Below are 16,750 nucleotides of genomic sequence, written 5' to 3'. Positions count from 1 at the left end.
TATCTTTTATATTGTTCGTAATGATTGGTTTTCTAGGCGGCTTCCCGGGCAGAAGCCATGAACAGAATATCAAAACATGATATGGACTTGATTGATATAAGAGATAAAAGAACAGGCAACAATATAAAAAATTTGCACCGAAATATCATTTAAATATTAAGATATACTATGGATAAGAACAAACTAAGGGCACATGATATTGATCACTTATTACAAATAGCATAACTTGATCTTCTCATGATATTTTAGTGCAAAATATTGATATTTTCGTCTGATCTTTTATCTCTTATGTCAATCATGTCCATATATTATTTTGCTATCTTATCAACTTTTGATATTATTGAGCTATTTTCGTCTACTCGGGTTATTGGGCCTGCGCAAACCTCCTGTCTCGTCGGAGGGCCGTCGTGTCAGGGCTGTTTAGCGTCCCACCTAACACCAGGACTTGGGCTTGTGCGCTTTGAGCAGCACACGGTCGCTTTGGTGGGGCCTACTTGCGGATACATGCAGCTTTTTATAGAGGTTTAACAGGGCCCACTGTCAAACCCCACCACATCCTAGGCAAGCCCCACAACTCGCAGATGGCCTGGGGAGGGATCGTCGAGCCCTTGGACATAGTCCCTGCTGCCCACATAAAAAAAAACAAGCAGACGTGAAATTTGTGCTGCCATACGCTAGCGAAACAAGGTGTGTATCAGAGAAGAACACTCAACGGCTGCATGTGCTCAACAACAGATGCCTGCGGTACATAATTCATGCCTGGTGGCCTCACATCTGGATCTCTTGTCGTCGTTGTCCCCAGAGGGTGATAGCAGCAGAAATTCGGGAACGGAAGTGATACTGGGTCGGCCATACCTTACGTAGGAGCATATGAGCAATAGACTGGAGCCCAGCGGGACATCTCAGCAGGTCTAGAGGCTTATGACGGCAAAGTCTCAATAAAGGAATAAAAGATGTCTACCAAAATCTAACTTGGCAACAGGTTAAGACGATAGCTGGACATTGCCCATGATGGGGGCCTTTCAAGACGGCCCTTTGCACCACTCCATAAGTAAGTCAGTATTAAAAAAAACGATAAGTGAAAATCAAGTCGCTTTGCTATTCTATCGGATGCACATGCAATTGCTAATTGATAGATTCCAAAAAAAAAGTTACCACTTTTAGCTTTAAACCCATGGCAAAACTAATTGGCCGCTGAAATGAACAATTGAATAATAAATTGTAAAGTATGGATCTCATTTTTGTGATTTTCGTGATAACATAACGTAACGGAAATAATTGAGCTCGTATCGTTTCTTCTCGACTACTATAAAAGCATATTCATAATAATGAACCTACCTACAATTTCTCTTGATTTAAATAAATCACGAGCTATTCATCAAGTGATAAGGCATGTAATCTGAAAGGCTTCAACATTCAATCTATTTTATACTTAATTCCTTAATTCTAAAAAAACTCGCCCGTATATTTTATTTCCACAAATTGAGACATTTAATCGACATATCGGTCAAAGCTGGAAGCGATTATCTCTATCGCTGTTCCCATGTATGGGCGATGTTTAACAGCGATAAGCGGGGGCAGATAAGCCGGAACGATCAACGCGCGCGTCGACCGCCCGCCATCCAGTACGTGTAGGGTCTATTTCATCAGTTCCGCCTATCTCCTCATCTTTGCTTATGTCGGTTTACCTAATTTGCTTTCACGTTTCAGACGAACTTCCCAGCTGAGTTTCTGACTGAGTGCGGCGGCGGGTTCCGAGCTTCTCTCTTGACGATTCACCGGAGGAAATAACGATCTCAGATGCAGTGGCGGTAAACTTATCGATGGCAAATGCATTTTGTTTGTTATCTTTTAATTATTCAGCAACATTATTACTTTTGTTCGAATAGTTTTAATTTTTTTAATTCATTATGTAATCCTTTCGTTGATATGACGTCGAAGACTGGAAAAATGGTATTCTCACAAAACTAGTACGGAAAAATTTAGAAGTTGAACAACCAAACCCATCCATATTAGACTATAACCCTCTTATATGTGTGAAGCTGAGCTGTCTACAGCAGTCGGTGAATGTGTGAGCTAGTAAGCTAGGTGCATAGAGCACTCACATGCTGGGTTACGAAATTCCCGTCTGCTGCCTGCACACCATCAAGAGCTGACCATCATCGTTGACTGTGGGTGATGGCGATCGCTGCCTGTGAAGCTGGTCCGGGTAGACCTTTGAAGAGTGGGTAGATGACGTGGTGACGCAACAAATCAAGAACAACACGGTCGGTACTGAGAAGCAAGAACGAACCCGCAGAGACCCGGCTGTGTAGCATTAGTAAGCAGATAGGCTGCTCGCTGGAATTTCAAAGTGAATCATCCATCTGGTTGGTTGGTAGGTGGTAAGTGAGCAACAGGATGGTCAAAACCGATGACGCTTGTTTGCTTCGTTTCGGAGGTAAACAAGTTGGCAGCGGTGGCGCAAAGATGCGATCTACATCGTCTTGTTTTCGAAGTTTGTGCGCATTTTAGTTCTATTCACAAATAAACAAATTGAAGTATCATTGTTCGTTGAATGCAAATTGGTATCATGTGCAGTGAGAACTTGTACAAGTTGAAGGGATGTGAATTGTTTACGAATGATCACTTCAGAAGCTGTGAGCAATGTGCAAGCAGTGCAATCTGAGGATTTTCGAAAACAAATGGCTCGAAACTCAATTACTCCAGCTGCGGAAAACATTCTAAAACTATATGTTTTCCAAAGGGAAAAAGCGCGATGAATTGATTGCACAGGGTTTCGTGCTGTCCAGCGCTAAAGCGCTTATTTTGTTCCAATTCTCCTGGAAATCGCAATATTTTATCTTACTGACGCTGAAATTTGTTCCTAATGTGTTTCCTAAAATGAAAAAGCAATATTTGAAATTGTTATTAGCTATTAATAATTATGAATATTATTTTGAAAAAGTTTAGTCAAGTTCAGTCAAGTTAGAGACACTGAATACGGTCTTACTGTTGAGGTCGAAACGAAACACGTCTCTATGAAGTTGCTATCAAGATCAAGTAGTGGAATCAAATACGATTGTTGCGTTTCGGATGTGGTAATGTAGCAAGCGCCGACTCTAACAGCAGACAAGACATGGATTTTGTCTTCGATCAGCTAATAATCTATAAAAAGCGTTTATAAAAAAAAACCTTAAATTAATTTCATAATAACTTACAAATTCGGTGGTTTACCAGGAAGATAATTACTTCCATCCTGAGCTACTGTCACACATCTTCAAACTGAATAGAAAATCATATTCACAATAAAAAAACACATAAAAAAATTATCTGCAAATTACTAATAGGGGAAGAGGGGGGGGGGGGCAATATACCCTTGCTGAGCAAATACTGCTTTATTGTCTTATTTGTAACCTTGGTTTTTCTGTTTTGGGGCTCTTCCCCTATAGAGCTCAAAATTATAAATTTCACAAATCTGATTGAGAAGTGATCTTGACAAGTTCCAATGATTTTCCAGCACTTTGCGTGCAATTATGAAAAACAGCGCAATGCTACATATTGGACCATTGTTCCCGACATACACGCAATGATGATGCTGTTTTTTTTCTATCTACGCAGTCAGCGCCGGCCGAATGGTGTGGGAGCAAAAAGCCTGTAGGGGAACGGGGAAGCTGTTGAGCGCCACACGGACATATTATGACGAACCTACGCCTCTTCCCGTTGTTGTTCGGTTAGAAAGCGCTTGCCAAACGGCATTGGATTTATGCTCAAACGTGGAGATGCGGGGTAGTAGCAGCCAGAGCAAAGAGATCGGCGAGTACATGGCTCTTTCGCGAAGCTGTTGCTCGGAAGAGAGCTCCTAATGTGGAAGGAGAAATAGCCAAAGACTCAATTGTTGGAAAATTGTTTCAATTCCGTTAGTGATTTCATCATTACAGTAGAAGCGCTGGCAGAGTCAAATTCCAGAAAATATATTATTGTTTGAAGTTTATTCATAATTTAATCGACTTGTAACGAAAAAGTAACTGCAACAAAATTTATAATTAGGTAGAAAAGAGCACATAAGAAAAATAAAAACCACTGATATAAGATTTAAATCCATTCTATTATATGTAGTAATTTAAAGAGAACTTTCTGAATTTTCCGCTTGATTGAATGTTTTACAAGATTCAGCTTTTGATTTCAATTGTTATGCCAGATTTGATGACTGGACGGAAAAATAATAACTCTTTTCTTCCAACTTGCGTGTTTGTACCTCCGAGGATGAACTTTGCATCGTGTAAGGTATTTTCTGAAGGTTTAAGAAATCTGTACTCTAAGATGATCAAAAAACACGTTTTCAAAATATTTAATTGTTCACCCTCTTATTCCGTTCAATTCTGGTTGAAATTTCGGCCAAATCGATTGGGCAGTGCAAAACTTATTGGAAGCTTAGGTATATGGAAAAATGTATAGAGAAGCATCCAAAAACAGTAATTTGGAGCTAGATGACATCGATGAAAAACTATGATAAACATTCAGTTTTTATAGAAAAAAAATGGATTGTTACGTATGATAAAAACTGCGGAAGATTGGAGTATATCATGCAAAGTTAATAGCATTTCCTTTTTATTCCTTTCTTTATTCTCTCACTTCTCTTTTCTTTCTTCCTTATCTTGTCTTAATCTTTACACATACCACTTTTTTTCTTAGACCTCTTTTCCTTCTTTTTATTTTCTTTTTCGATTTACTTTTTTCACATTAAAGGAAGGAAAAAAAGAAAGAAGAAGAGAAGAAAGGAAATAAGAAAGGAGAACCGAGAACAAAGTACGAAGGACGTACTTTGTTCTCGGTTCTCCTTTCTTATTTTCTTTCTTCGCTTCTTCTTCCTTTTTCTTCCTTCTTTCTATTTTTTTCTTTCCTTTCTTTTTTTTCCTTTCCCTCTTTGCTTCCTTGTCCATTCTTCCTCGTTCTTCTTTTATTTCTTCTTCTTTCTTGCTTACTCCTACTTTTTTTTCTTTCTTAACTTGAACAATTTATTTTTCCCTAATTTTTTCTTCTTTTATATACATTTTTTTCCATTCTCCTAATCTCTTATCCATTTTCCCCTTTCTTCTCTCTCTTTACTCTTTCCATTTTATTTGTTCTAACTTGTGCTCTCTTCTTCCTTTTTTCGAATTTTATTTCTCTTCTTTCTTCTTCCTATCCGTCAAACAATTTAGGCTGAGTGAGATAGTTTTATACTAAAACTTATACTAAATAAGCGGTAACCAGCTCGCAATGCTACTTGTGTAGGCTGGTTTATCTCTTCGTTCTTCCGTCTTTCTTTCTTCTTTTTTATCTTTATCTTTTTACTATTTTCTTTCTTTCTTATTTCTTCTTTCTTCATTCATTTATTTAGTATACATCTGAACAGATAACACTGAATCAACAATTTGACGCCACAATACACGGTTCGAGGCCGCATCTCTTCATCCTCAAATACGCCCCACGCTCGCCAAGTCGTTTTGCACCTGGTCTGCCCATCTCCCTCGTTGCGTTCCACGCCGTCTCGTACCTCCCGGATCGGAAGCGAACACCATCTTTGCAGGGTTGCTGTCCGGCATTCTTGCAACATGCACTGCCTATCTTATACTTCCGGCTTCAGCTACCTTCTGCACATAAAAAAAGCGTTTATGAATTTGTGAACTAACGAGTTCACGGTGTATTTTTTCGTGAACAACAGCCACGGATTCGGGAATACAGTCACGTTTTCTGGAACGTTCTGGAAAACGTGACTGGTGTTCTCGAATTCATGAATTAAATCACGGTGTATTTTTGCTGGTTCACGAATTCGGGAACGCATTTTTTGCGTGTGGATACTGGGTTCGCCGTAGAGTTGGGCGAGCTCGTGGTTCATTCTTCGCCGCCACACACCGTCTTCTTGCACACCGCCAAAGATGGTCCTAAGCACCAGTCTCTCGAATACTCCGAGTTCTTGCAAGTCCTCCTCGAGCATTGTCTGTGTTTCACGTCCGTAGAGGACTACCGGTCTTATCAGCGTCTTGTACATGACACATTTGGTGCGGGTGTGAATCTTTTTTGACCGCAGTTTCTTCTGGAGCCCGTAGTAGGCCCGACTTCCACATATGATACGCCTTCGTATTTCACGACTAACATTGTTATCAGCCGTTAGCAAGGATCCAAGGTAGACGAGTTCCTCGGCCACCTCGAAGGCATCCCCGTCCATCGTAACACAGCTATCCAAGCGGGCCCTGTCGCACTCGGTTCCGCCCACGTACTTTGTCTGTGACGCATTCACCACCGATCCAACTTTTGTTGCTTCACATTTCAGGCGAGTGTACAGTTCTGCCACCTTTGCCGACAATGTCCATATCACTCGCGAAACAAATAAATTGATTGGATCTGTTGAAAATCGTAGCGCGGCTGTTTCACCCGGCTCTCCGCATGACACCTTCTAACGCAATGTTGAACAACAGGCACGAAAGTCCATCACTTTGTCTTAGTCCCCGGCGCGATTCGAACGAACTGAAGTGTTCGACCGAAATCTTCACACAGTTTTGCACACCATCCACCGTTGCTTTGATCAGTCTGGTAGGCTTCCCAGGGAAGATGTTCTCGTCCATAATTTTCCATAGCTCTACGCGGTCTATACTGTCGTATGCCGTCTTGAAATCAATGAACAGATGATGCGTTGGGACCTGGTATTCACGGCATTTTTGAAGTATTAGCCGTACCGTAAAGATCTTGAGGGCCGTTCTTGAGCGGCCCTCAACGAAGCCGGCTTGATAACTTCCCACAAACTCTTTCACTAATGGTGACAGACGTCGGAAGATGATCTGGGATATCACTTTGGTGATGGTGATTGCTCGAAAGTTCTCACACTCTAGCTTGTTGCCTTTCTTGTAAATGGGGCATTCAACCGCTTTCTTCCACTCCGGTAGATGTTCAGTTTCCCAGATTCTGACAATCAGTTTGTGCAGGCAAGTGGTTAGCTTTTCCGGGCCCATCTTGATGAGCTCAGCTCCGATACCATCCTTACCAGCTGCTTTATTGATCTTTAGCTGTTGGATGGCATCCTTAACTTCCCTCAAGGTGGGGGCTGGTTGGCTTCCATCGTCCGCTGAACTAACGTAGTCATCTCCTCCGCTGCCTTAACTTTCACTGCCTATACTCTCAGCGCCATTAAAATGTTCCTCGTAGTGCTGCTTCGTCAAGATGCTCCCATCCTTATCCCGGCACATTTTGGCTCGCGGCACGAAGCCTTTGCGGGATGCATTGAGCTTCTGATAGAGCTTGCGTGTTTCTTGAGAACGGCACAGCTGTTCCATCTCCTCGCACTCCGCTTCTTCCAGGCGGCGTTTCTTCTCTTGAAAAAGGCGGGTCTGCTGTCTCCGCTTCCGTCTCTCCAGAATCTGCCTGCACTCTTCGTCGAACCAATCGTTTCGTCGACTTCGTCTCACATACGCTACATTGTTCTCCGCTGCGTCGTTAATGGCTGCTTTGACTGTATTCCAGCAGTCCTCATGAGAGGCCCCATCGAGTTCACCCTCTTCCGACAACGCTGCCTCGAGATGCAGCGCGTATGCAGTGGTGACATTAGGTTGCTTCAGTCGCTCTAGGTCGTACCGCAGCGGTCGTCGGTACCGCACATTGTTGATGACGGAAAGTTTCTTCTTCCTTTTTTATTCTTCTTACTACTTTCTTTTTTATACTTTCTTCTTTCTACCTTCTTCTCTCTACTTTCTTCTTTCTTTTTTTCTTTCTTCTTTCTTTTTTTCCTTTCCTTTTTGCCTTTCTCGTATCCAGCTTTCCACGTTCGCCATAATGGCGGCTGCTATAAATAAATCTGACAGTAACTGCTTCCGACGCTGCCCTAGTAACACAGTTCAGATCGATTTGGTTGCTGCAACTCCAATGTGACTGGATTTGGACGTATATCAGTCACAGTGACTGATACGTGACAAGTGTGCTACTATGGTGAATTGTTTCCGACGCTTAAATTTTTCCGACTGTTTTCACTTTGTTTATTTATTGTTGCGTAAATATACGTAAAGGCTATATGATCGCTCCAAAACAATCTTTTTATAAAAGACCCGGAGACCCATAACGTTATATACCGATCGACTCAGTTCGATGAATTGAGGTGATGTCTGTGTGTATGTGTGTCTGTCTGTGCGCACCCACGTACCAAAATGTAGCAAAAGTGTCACTCATTTTTCGGGCACTTATCCTTAACCGATTTGCTCGCAACAAGCATTCGACGCAGACTTCTATCCTATTGATTCCTATTGAAAATTGGCCGCATCGGACCATGGGCTCGGAAGTTATGGTCAAAATACTTTTTTTACGGAATAATCGTGTAAAAAAGTGTCACTCATTCTTCGGGCACTTATTCTCAACCGATTTGCTCGCAGAAAAATTCCATATTTCTTCTTCCTTTATTTCTTTCTTTTTTCTTCTTTTTCTTCTTCCTTCATTTCTTATTTTTTCTTCTTCCTTCATTTCTTCTTTTTTCTTACTTCTTTTTCCTTTCATCTTTCTCCTTCCTTCTTTCTACTTTTTTTTTCTTTTTCCTTCTTTATTATTAAATCTTTATTCTTTTTTCTTCATTCCAATACCTTTCTTCTTTCATCCTTCTTCTTTCTTTTTTCTTCTTTCTTCTTTCTTCTTTCTTCTTTCTTCTTTCTTCTTACTTCTTTCTTCTTTCTTCTTTTTTCTTTCTTCTTTCTTCTTTCCTGTTTCTTCTTCCTTATTTCTTCTTTCTTCTTTCTTATTTTTTTGTGTAGTCTACAAAAGTTTGAGTCTCTTACGCGCAAAACAGATGTGGACGATTTTTTTAAATTTATGTGTACAAACTCGCGCATTTTCAACTGTTTGAATGATTCTTCGGGTTAGTTATGGGCTATCTGGTAGAATTTTGTTTTTTCTTCTTTCTTCTTTTTTCTTCCTTCTTCCTTCTTTCTCTTTCTTGTTTCTCCTTTCTTCTCTCTTGTTTCTCCTTCTTCTTTATATTTGTTTACTTTTTTTATTTTTTCTTCTTTATTTTTTTTCTTCCTCATTTTACATTACTCTTTTTTTTGTTTTTTTTTTATTTCACATCAATCCTTTTTTCCTTTTTCTTTCTTATTTCTTCTTTCTTCTCGCTCCTATGTTCATCCTACTTTTTTCTTTCTTTAGTCGTTTTTCTTGCCTTTTTTTTCTTCTTCATTTTGTTTGTTTCTTTTTTTTTCATTTTTCTTCATTATTTTTTCTTCTTTCGTATTTATTCTGCTTTTTTATTTCTCTTTATTCTACCTTTTTCATGGGCCTTCGTTAGCCGTGCGGTAAAGGCTGAAGGAGGCTTGGTTCGATTCCCGGTTCGGCCAAGGAAATTTTCGGATTGGATCATCGTATCATCGCGGTAGCCTCATGATATACGAATGCAAAATGGTAACTTTCTAAGCCAAGTTACCTTTTTGCACTCGTATATCAGGTAAGGCCTGGCAGGTAGTAGCTGTGGAAGTGCTAAATGAACACTGAACTGAGAGGAGGCAATGTCTTAGTGGGGGATGTAATGCCAATAAGAAGAAGAAGAAGAATTAGGGGAACGGTTCTGTACTTCATCTCATAGCTCCCATGTTCAACTCATCGAAAACAAAGCAATGAAAAAGAAATTTGTTTTGTTTCTTATTTTTGTGATGTTTTTCCGTAGTGAAGCACGCATGTTGGCAAAAATAAATGACGAGATTAGTGTTGTATTTCTTTGTTTTGCGATAAGATGAATATATGTTTAGTGGGATGGAAAACGGAACAGTTCCCCTATATCTTTTCTAGAATTTTATTTTTATTCTTTATTTTTCACTTATTTTTTTCTTCTTTTTTATTCTTGCTTCTTTAACTACCTACTCAAATTCTAAATTCGATGTTTTTAGCAGATTAGAAGCCGATGCGATAATAATGCTTATTGTTATTTATTCAGACTTCACCCAGAGTGTCCTCTACAGTACCAAAAATTCACCTCCATTCGGTTCGATCCTGCACGTTTCAAACAACGCAGTCTATAAAGGACCCTACCTTGCCTTGTATTTTTGGGCTTGCCAAATCGACATATAAAACCATTTTCACTATTGTTATTGTTTGACATTCCGGCTACGTACACGGCCCACCGCAGTCGTCCGATTTTCCGATCCGGTCCGGTGAGAACGATCGATGGTTCTCCTAACAGTTGCAGCTTGTTGTTCATTCACCTCCTCCATATCCCGCAGCCCTCCACAGATGGTATGTAATATTTTTCTTCCGAAAACTTCTCCACGAGCATTTTCCAGGTTTCGTGTGAAACTTCTATAAAAAGCGTGCATGTGCCTCTCAAAGCGCACTACCCCAAGTCCTGGTGTTGGGTGGGAGTCTGATACGAAAACTCATGGTGAGACAGGAGGTTTGCGCAGGCCCAATATGCCGCCTATAGAACCGATGCACAGTGTTTTCTAACCCAGGAATTCGTGATCGAAAATGTTTTGGCCATGAAAAGTTGATTTTAGAGTCTCAGTGACTTCGGAGAAAAGTTTCAGTATGTTAAGCTCCATATTCTGGAAAAAATTTTTTTTGACTAATCCCCCTAAAAGTGAGATGGAAATTCTCTTTCCTCCAATTATGAAGATACATCATTGGTGTCTTCAAGAAAGTTGTAGAAAAAGTTTCTACGAAAAATTTTGTTATATAAATTTTATTTCTATCTGCTATAGAAATCGAGATATGGGTCGTTATTTATGAACGACCACCAAAAAACAGGTTTTCGACGATACTTTCGTCAATATATTTTTTAGATTTTTCAAATGTTTTACAAAGATGTCCGTCGCGATAAAAAACATGAACCTTTCGAAGACAGTTTCTTCTTATTTCCAATATTGACGAAGTTATTGACGATTTTCGGTTCAAAAATGAGCATTTTGACATTAACTGCATACATGTAGGGGCAAAATGGGGCAGAATTTTATTTAGGTAATTGAAAGTATAACTCATGCTCTAATGGTTGCATTGCAACATATATGTGACATAGCTTGACATAAGTGCCGTATGAACATCTTTTTCTTCTTCTTGTTATATATAAAAATGAATTGGTCTGTATTGTGCATTACTAAGAAACGGCTGAATAGATTTTCTTTATTTCTTCAGCAAATTTGTCCGACGGATTTACACAATATTTTCTCATGTAAGAATCTCGACCAAAATTGGAAAAAATATGAAAAATTGAAAATAAAATTTGTATGGAAATTTTAAAAAGGTAGATCGCATTCTCGCCTACTGTGCAGGACAACGTCTGCAGGGTCATCTTTAGTCTTTACACTTCGCCAGACCTATGATTTAGCCAAATACAAAATTTTCTAAATGATTATGGATGGATGTTCTACAGAACTGACATGAATTTCAAATTCCGCGGGAAGAAACAACGCGTATTTTAAAAAAAAAATCATCAAAAAGTCACGTAAAAAGCGACCCCAGTGTATTTGGGCAAATTGTATTATTTTAGAAATCACCATACAGCCAGGAATGCTGATGAGAGAAAATGCAGTATCGGGTATTTATTGAATGGAAACTATGGTTAGCGACGCCTCAAACATCATAAGTTTAAATATAATTTTATGAAAGCAATTTGAAGGTACTTGTTTTACCTATTTACTTTTCGAAATATCTCGGAATAATAAAAAGCCGGTTTGCTACGTCTAAAACATCACAATATTGCAAAACAGGTTAACAGAAAAGTGTTCCAAAATTTTTAGTTTATTTCTTTTCATTTAGATTCTCTGGAAATACCAATATCCCGATATATTGGTATTTCTCTGTAAAATATCCGTCGATTCGATAATCATTTTCAAAATTTGGACATTAAAACAAGACATAGGTCTGGCGTAAGTGTTATTATCATGAACTGGATGACCCGGCAGACGTTGTCTTGCACAGTAGGTGAGAATGCCTGTTGTGATATGCCTATACAAAATACCCATACAAATTCTAATTTGAATTTTTCATATTTTTTCAGTTCAAGTCGTGACTTTTACATAAGAAAATATTATGTAAGCCCATCGGAAACTGTGATGAAGAAATTTGAACCCGGCCGTTTCTTAGTTATGCGGAATACAGACCAATTCATTTTTTATATTTAACAAGAAGAAGAAGAAGAAAACATATCCATACGGTACTTACAGAAAGCTAAGTCACATATATGTTGCAATGCAACCGTTAGTGCATGAGTTATACCATTTTGCCCCTACATGTATGCAATTAATGTCAAAATGCTCATTTTTGAACAAAAAATCGTCAATAACTTCGTCAAAATTGAAAATAAGAAGAAACTGTCTTCGAAAGGTTCATGTTTTTTATCGCGACGGAGATCTTTGTAGAACATTTGAAAAATCTAAAAAATATATTGACAAATGTATCGTGAAAAACCTGTTTTTTTGGTGGTCGTTCATAAATAACGACCCATATCTCGACTTCTATAGCAGATAGAAATAAAATTTATATAGCAAAATTTTTCCTAGAAACTTTTTCTACAACTTTTTCGAAGACACCAATGATGTATCTTCATAATTGGAGGAAAGAGAATTTCCATCTCACTTTTAGGGGGATTAGTCAAAAAATATTTTTTTCCAAAATATGGAGCTTAACATACTTAAACTTTTCTCCGAAGTCACTGAGCCTCTAAAATCAACTTTTCATGGCCAAAACATTTTCGATCACGAATTCCTGGGTTAGAAAACACTGTGCGATGCATGTAAATCCACGTACTCAAACCGACCAGTGACCTCTCTGATACGCTTTGATCATTACGTTTTACTGTGTTTGAGAAAGCTATAGTTGTTTTAGGTGATGGATCTCATTATTTCCACTAATCTACTCATTTGTATAATGCGCAGTTAGGCTAATTAAGGAAAGAAAAACTGCGTCGAATCGAAATGAGTTCTATTATTACTTCTATAGCAGTACCTAGCATGGACTTCCATTCCACTGCCCTTGGGGATACTTACTATGATACTTCATTTCATTTTCATTTATTTAGTTAACATCTAAACAGATAACACTGAATCAACAATTTGACGCCACAATGCACGGTTCGAGGCCGCATCTCTCCATCCTCGGATACGCCCCACGCTCGCCAAGTCGTTCTGCACCTGGTCTGCCCATCTCGCTCGCTGCGCTCCACGCCGTCTCGTACCTGCCGGATCGGAAGCGAACACCATCTTTGCAGGGTTGCTGTCCGGCATTCTTGCAACATGTCCTGCCCATCGTACCCTTCCGGCTTTAGCTACCTTCTGGATACTCGGTTCATTCTTCGCCGCCACACACCGTCTTCTTGCACACCGCCAAAAATGGTCCTAAGCACCCGTCTCTCGAATACTCCGAGTGCTTGCAAGTCCTCGTCTTGTACATGACACATTTGGTGCGGTGGCGAATCTTTTTCGACCGCAGTTTCTTCTGGAGCCCGTAGTAGGCCCAACTTCCACAGATGATGCGCCTTCGTATTTCACGACTAACGTTGTTGTCAGCCGTTAGCAAGGATCCGAGGTAGACGAATTCCTCGACCACCTCGAAGGTATCCCCGTCTATCGTAACACTGCTTCCCAGGCGGGCCCTGTCGCGCTCGGTTCCGCCCACAAGCATGTACTTTGTCTTTGACGCATTCACCACCAGTCCAACTTTTGTTGCTTCACGTTTCAGGCGGGTGTACAGTTCTGCCACCTTTGCAAATGTTCGGCCGACAAGGTCCATGTCATCCGCGAAGCAAATAAATTGACTGGATCTGTTGAAAATTGTACCCCGGCTGTTACACCCGGCTCTCCGCATGACACCTTCTAGCGCAATGTTGAACAACAGGCACGAAAGTCCATCACCTTGTCTTAGTCCCCGGCGCGATTCGAACGAACTGAAGTGTTCGCCCGAAATCTTCACACAGTTTTGCACACCATCCACCGTTGCTTTGATCAGTCTGGTAAGCTTCCCAGGGAAGCTGTTCTCGTCTATAATTTTCCATAGCTCTACGCGGTCTATACTGTCGTATGCCGCCTTGAAATCAACGAACAGATGGTGCGTTGGGACCTGGTATTCACGGCATTTTTGAAGGATTTGCCGTACAGTAAAGATCTGGTCCGTTGTCGAGCGGCCGTCAACGAAGCCGGCTTGATAACTTCCCACAAATTCGTTCACGAATGGTGACAGACGACGGAAGATGATCTGGGATATCACTTTGTAGGCGGCATTGCGCGATGCATTGAGCTTCTGATAGAATTTGAGTGTATCTTGAGAACGGCACAGCTGTTCCATCTCCTCGCACTCCGCTTCTTCCAGGCGGCGTTTCTTCTCCTGAAAAAGGCGGGTCTGCTGTCTCCGCTTCCGTCTATAACGTTCCACGTTCTGCCGGGTACCTTGCTGCAGCGCGACCGTCCGCGCTGCGTCCTTCTCCTCCAGAATCTGTCTGCACTCTTCGTCGAACCAATCGTTCCGTCGACTTCGACCCATATACCCGACGTTGTTCTCCGCTGCGTCGTTAGTGGCTGCTTTGACTGAATTCCAGCAGTCCTCAAGAGGGGCCCCATCGAGCTCACCCTCTTCCGGTAACGCTGCCTCGAGATGCTGCGCGTATGCAGTGGCGACATCAGGTTGCTTCAGTCGCTCTAGGTCGTACCGCGGCGGTCGTCGGTACCGAACATTGTTGATGACGGATAGTTTTGGGCGCAGTTTAACCATCACCAGATAGTGGTCAGAGTTGATGTTAGCGCCACGATATGTCCTGACGTCGATAATGTCGGAGAAGTGCCGTCCATCAATCAGAACGTGGTCGATTTGTGATTCTGTTTGCAGTGGTGATCTCCAGGTGTACCGATACGGGAGGCTGTGTTGGAAGTAGGTGCTGCGAATGGCCATATTCTTAGAGGCGGCGAAATCAATTAGTCGTAGGCCGTTTTCGTTCGTCAGCCGGTGAGCGCTGAACTTTCCAATAGTCGGTCTAAACTCCTCCTCTTGGCCAACCTGAGCGTTCAAATCTCCTATGATGATTTTGACGTCGTGGCTTGGGCAGCTGTCGTACTCACGTTCCAGCTGTGCGTAGAATGCGTCCTTATCATCATCAGTGCTTCCGGAGTGTGGGCTATGGACGTTGATTATGCTGAAGTTGAAGAACCGGCCTTTGATCCTCAACCTGCACATTCTTTCATTGATCGGCCACCACCCGATCACGCGCCTTTGCATATCGCCCATCACTATGAAAGCTGTTCCCAGCTCGTGTGTGTTGCCGCAGCTCTGGTAGATGGTATGATTACCTCTAAACTTTCGCACCATTGATCCCTTCCAACAAACCTCCTGCAGCGCTACGATGCCGAATCCATGGTCCTTGAGCACATCGGCGAGTATGCGTGTGCTCCCGATGAAGTTGAGAGATTTACAGTTCCACGAACCGAGCTTCCAATCGCTAGTCCCTTTTCGTCGCAGTGGTCTTCGCCGATGGTTCCGGTCCGTACTCTCTTGTTGATTGTTCGTTGCTTAAGATTTTTTAAAGGCTGGCTTGCAGGGCCTGACACCAAACCCCCTAAATTTCCGGAGGACCATTCCTCCTTATTTCCGGTGGACCATGGTGCACAGTTTCACTTAGAGTCCCTCGCTGGCACTTGGACGATGATCAGCCGCCCCTAACATGGAGAACAGACGCTGTTGTGAGCCGATTCTGACATGGAGAACAGACGCTCAGAAAGATTTGCACCTCCGGAGAGGAGTCAACCCCCCCTTCCCTGTCAGCATACGACCATAGTTCCCACCGGGGTTGGTTACCCGATCTTCCCTAAGGTTGCTCGTATCCCGGCCAGCACCGCGGGGAGGTAGGGATAGGAGTTGCTGGGTAAGAGGCTAAGGACCGCGAGATGGGGTCTATTTTATTCCTTCAGGTACGCGAAGTACCAATGGTACGCTTTACCCAGCATTTGCCGTGCCATGATACTATGATACTTACTATTACTATGGCTGGCTCGTCTCTAACTCTAGAACTTTGAATAATCCAACGTCGTGTCGTAAATTCACGCACTACTAGTCGGATAATAAAGTCATCTCTGAATTGATGACCGGAATCGTTATCAGACCTATTCGGATAAAGAAATATTTAATTATGGAGTAGTTTGTAGACACTAGTGAATTCGTTTGGGTCAGAATCGCAACCGTTTACGAAATCCCTTGATGCATTATTATTTTTAAGATGCAAGATATTATTAAGCAAATCTGTTCACACATAATTTTGAATAAGCATTTTCTTATAGATCCTTTTGTCTAATTTATATACTGCCGCTGCAACTGTCCAATCTTTGCTTAATTTCCTATCTATATGGGATGGTTATGCTTTTATTGGCAGTATAGTCCCAAATCAGAAAAGCCTAGTCTTAATGACTTGAGTAAATGTAACCTGAATTCACAACAACTCCCTACCACAACTTCCGTGTATCATTTATAAACGCGAAAGGGCTCTTCAAAATTGTTCATTACGGATGTAGTCCCGGAGGAGACAATTTTTGACAGAGTAATGCAACTAGGTACTTGGAAGACTGTATAGAGAAACCTTTTCTAATTAACAAGAGTAATCTATCACCGTAGAAGGTAGAAGTAGAGTTTTCATTTTTCCTATAAAAAATGTTGTTGATCCTGAACCGATAACTAGCATATCAAATCTTATTTAACTACGTACTACTTACGAAGCCACCAATTGCCGCATACGAATCAGCAACAATAAAAACAAGCCACCGTGGACCGTCTTTGTTGTTTGCGGCTGCAA

Source organism: Armigeres subalbatus, chromosome 3 (genome assembly GCF_024139115.2).
Source record: "Armigeres subalbatus isolate Guangzhou_Male chromosome 3, GZ_Asu_2, whole genome shotgun sequence".
Taxonomy (NCBI): Eukaryota; Metazoa; Arthropoda; class Insecta; order Diptera; family Culicidae; genus Armigeres; species Armigeres subalbatus.
This window is presented reverse-complemented; position numbering follows the sequence as displayed.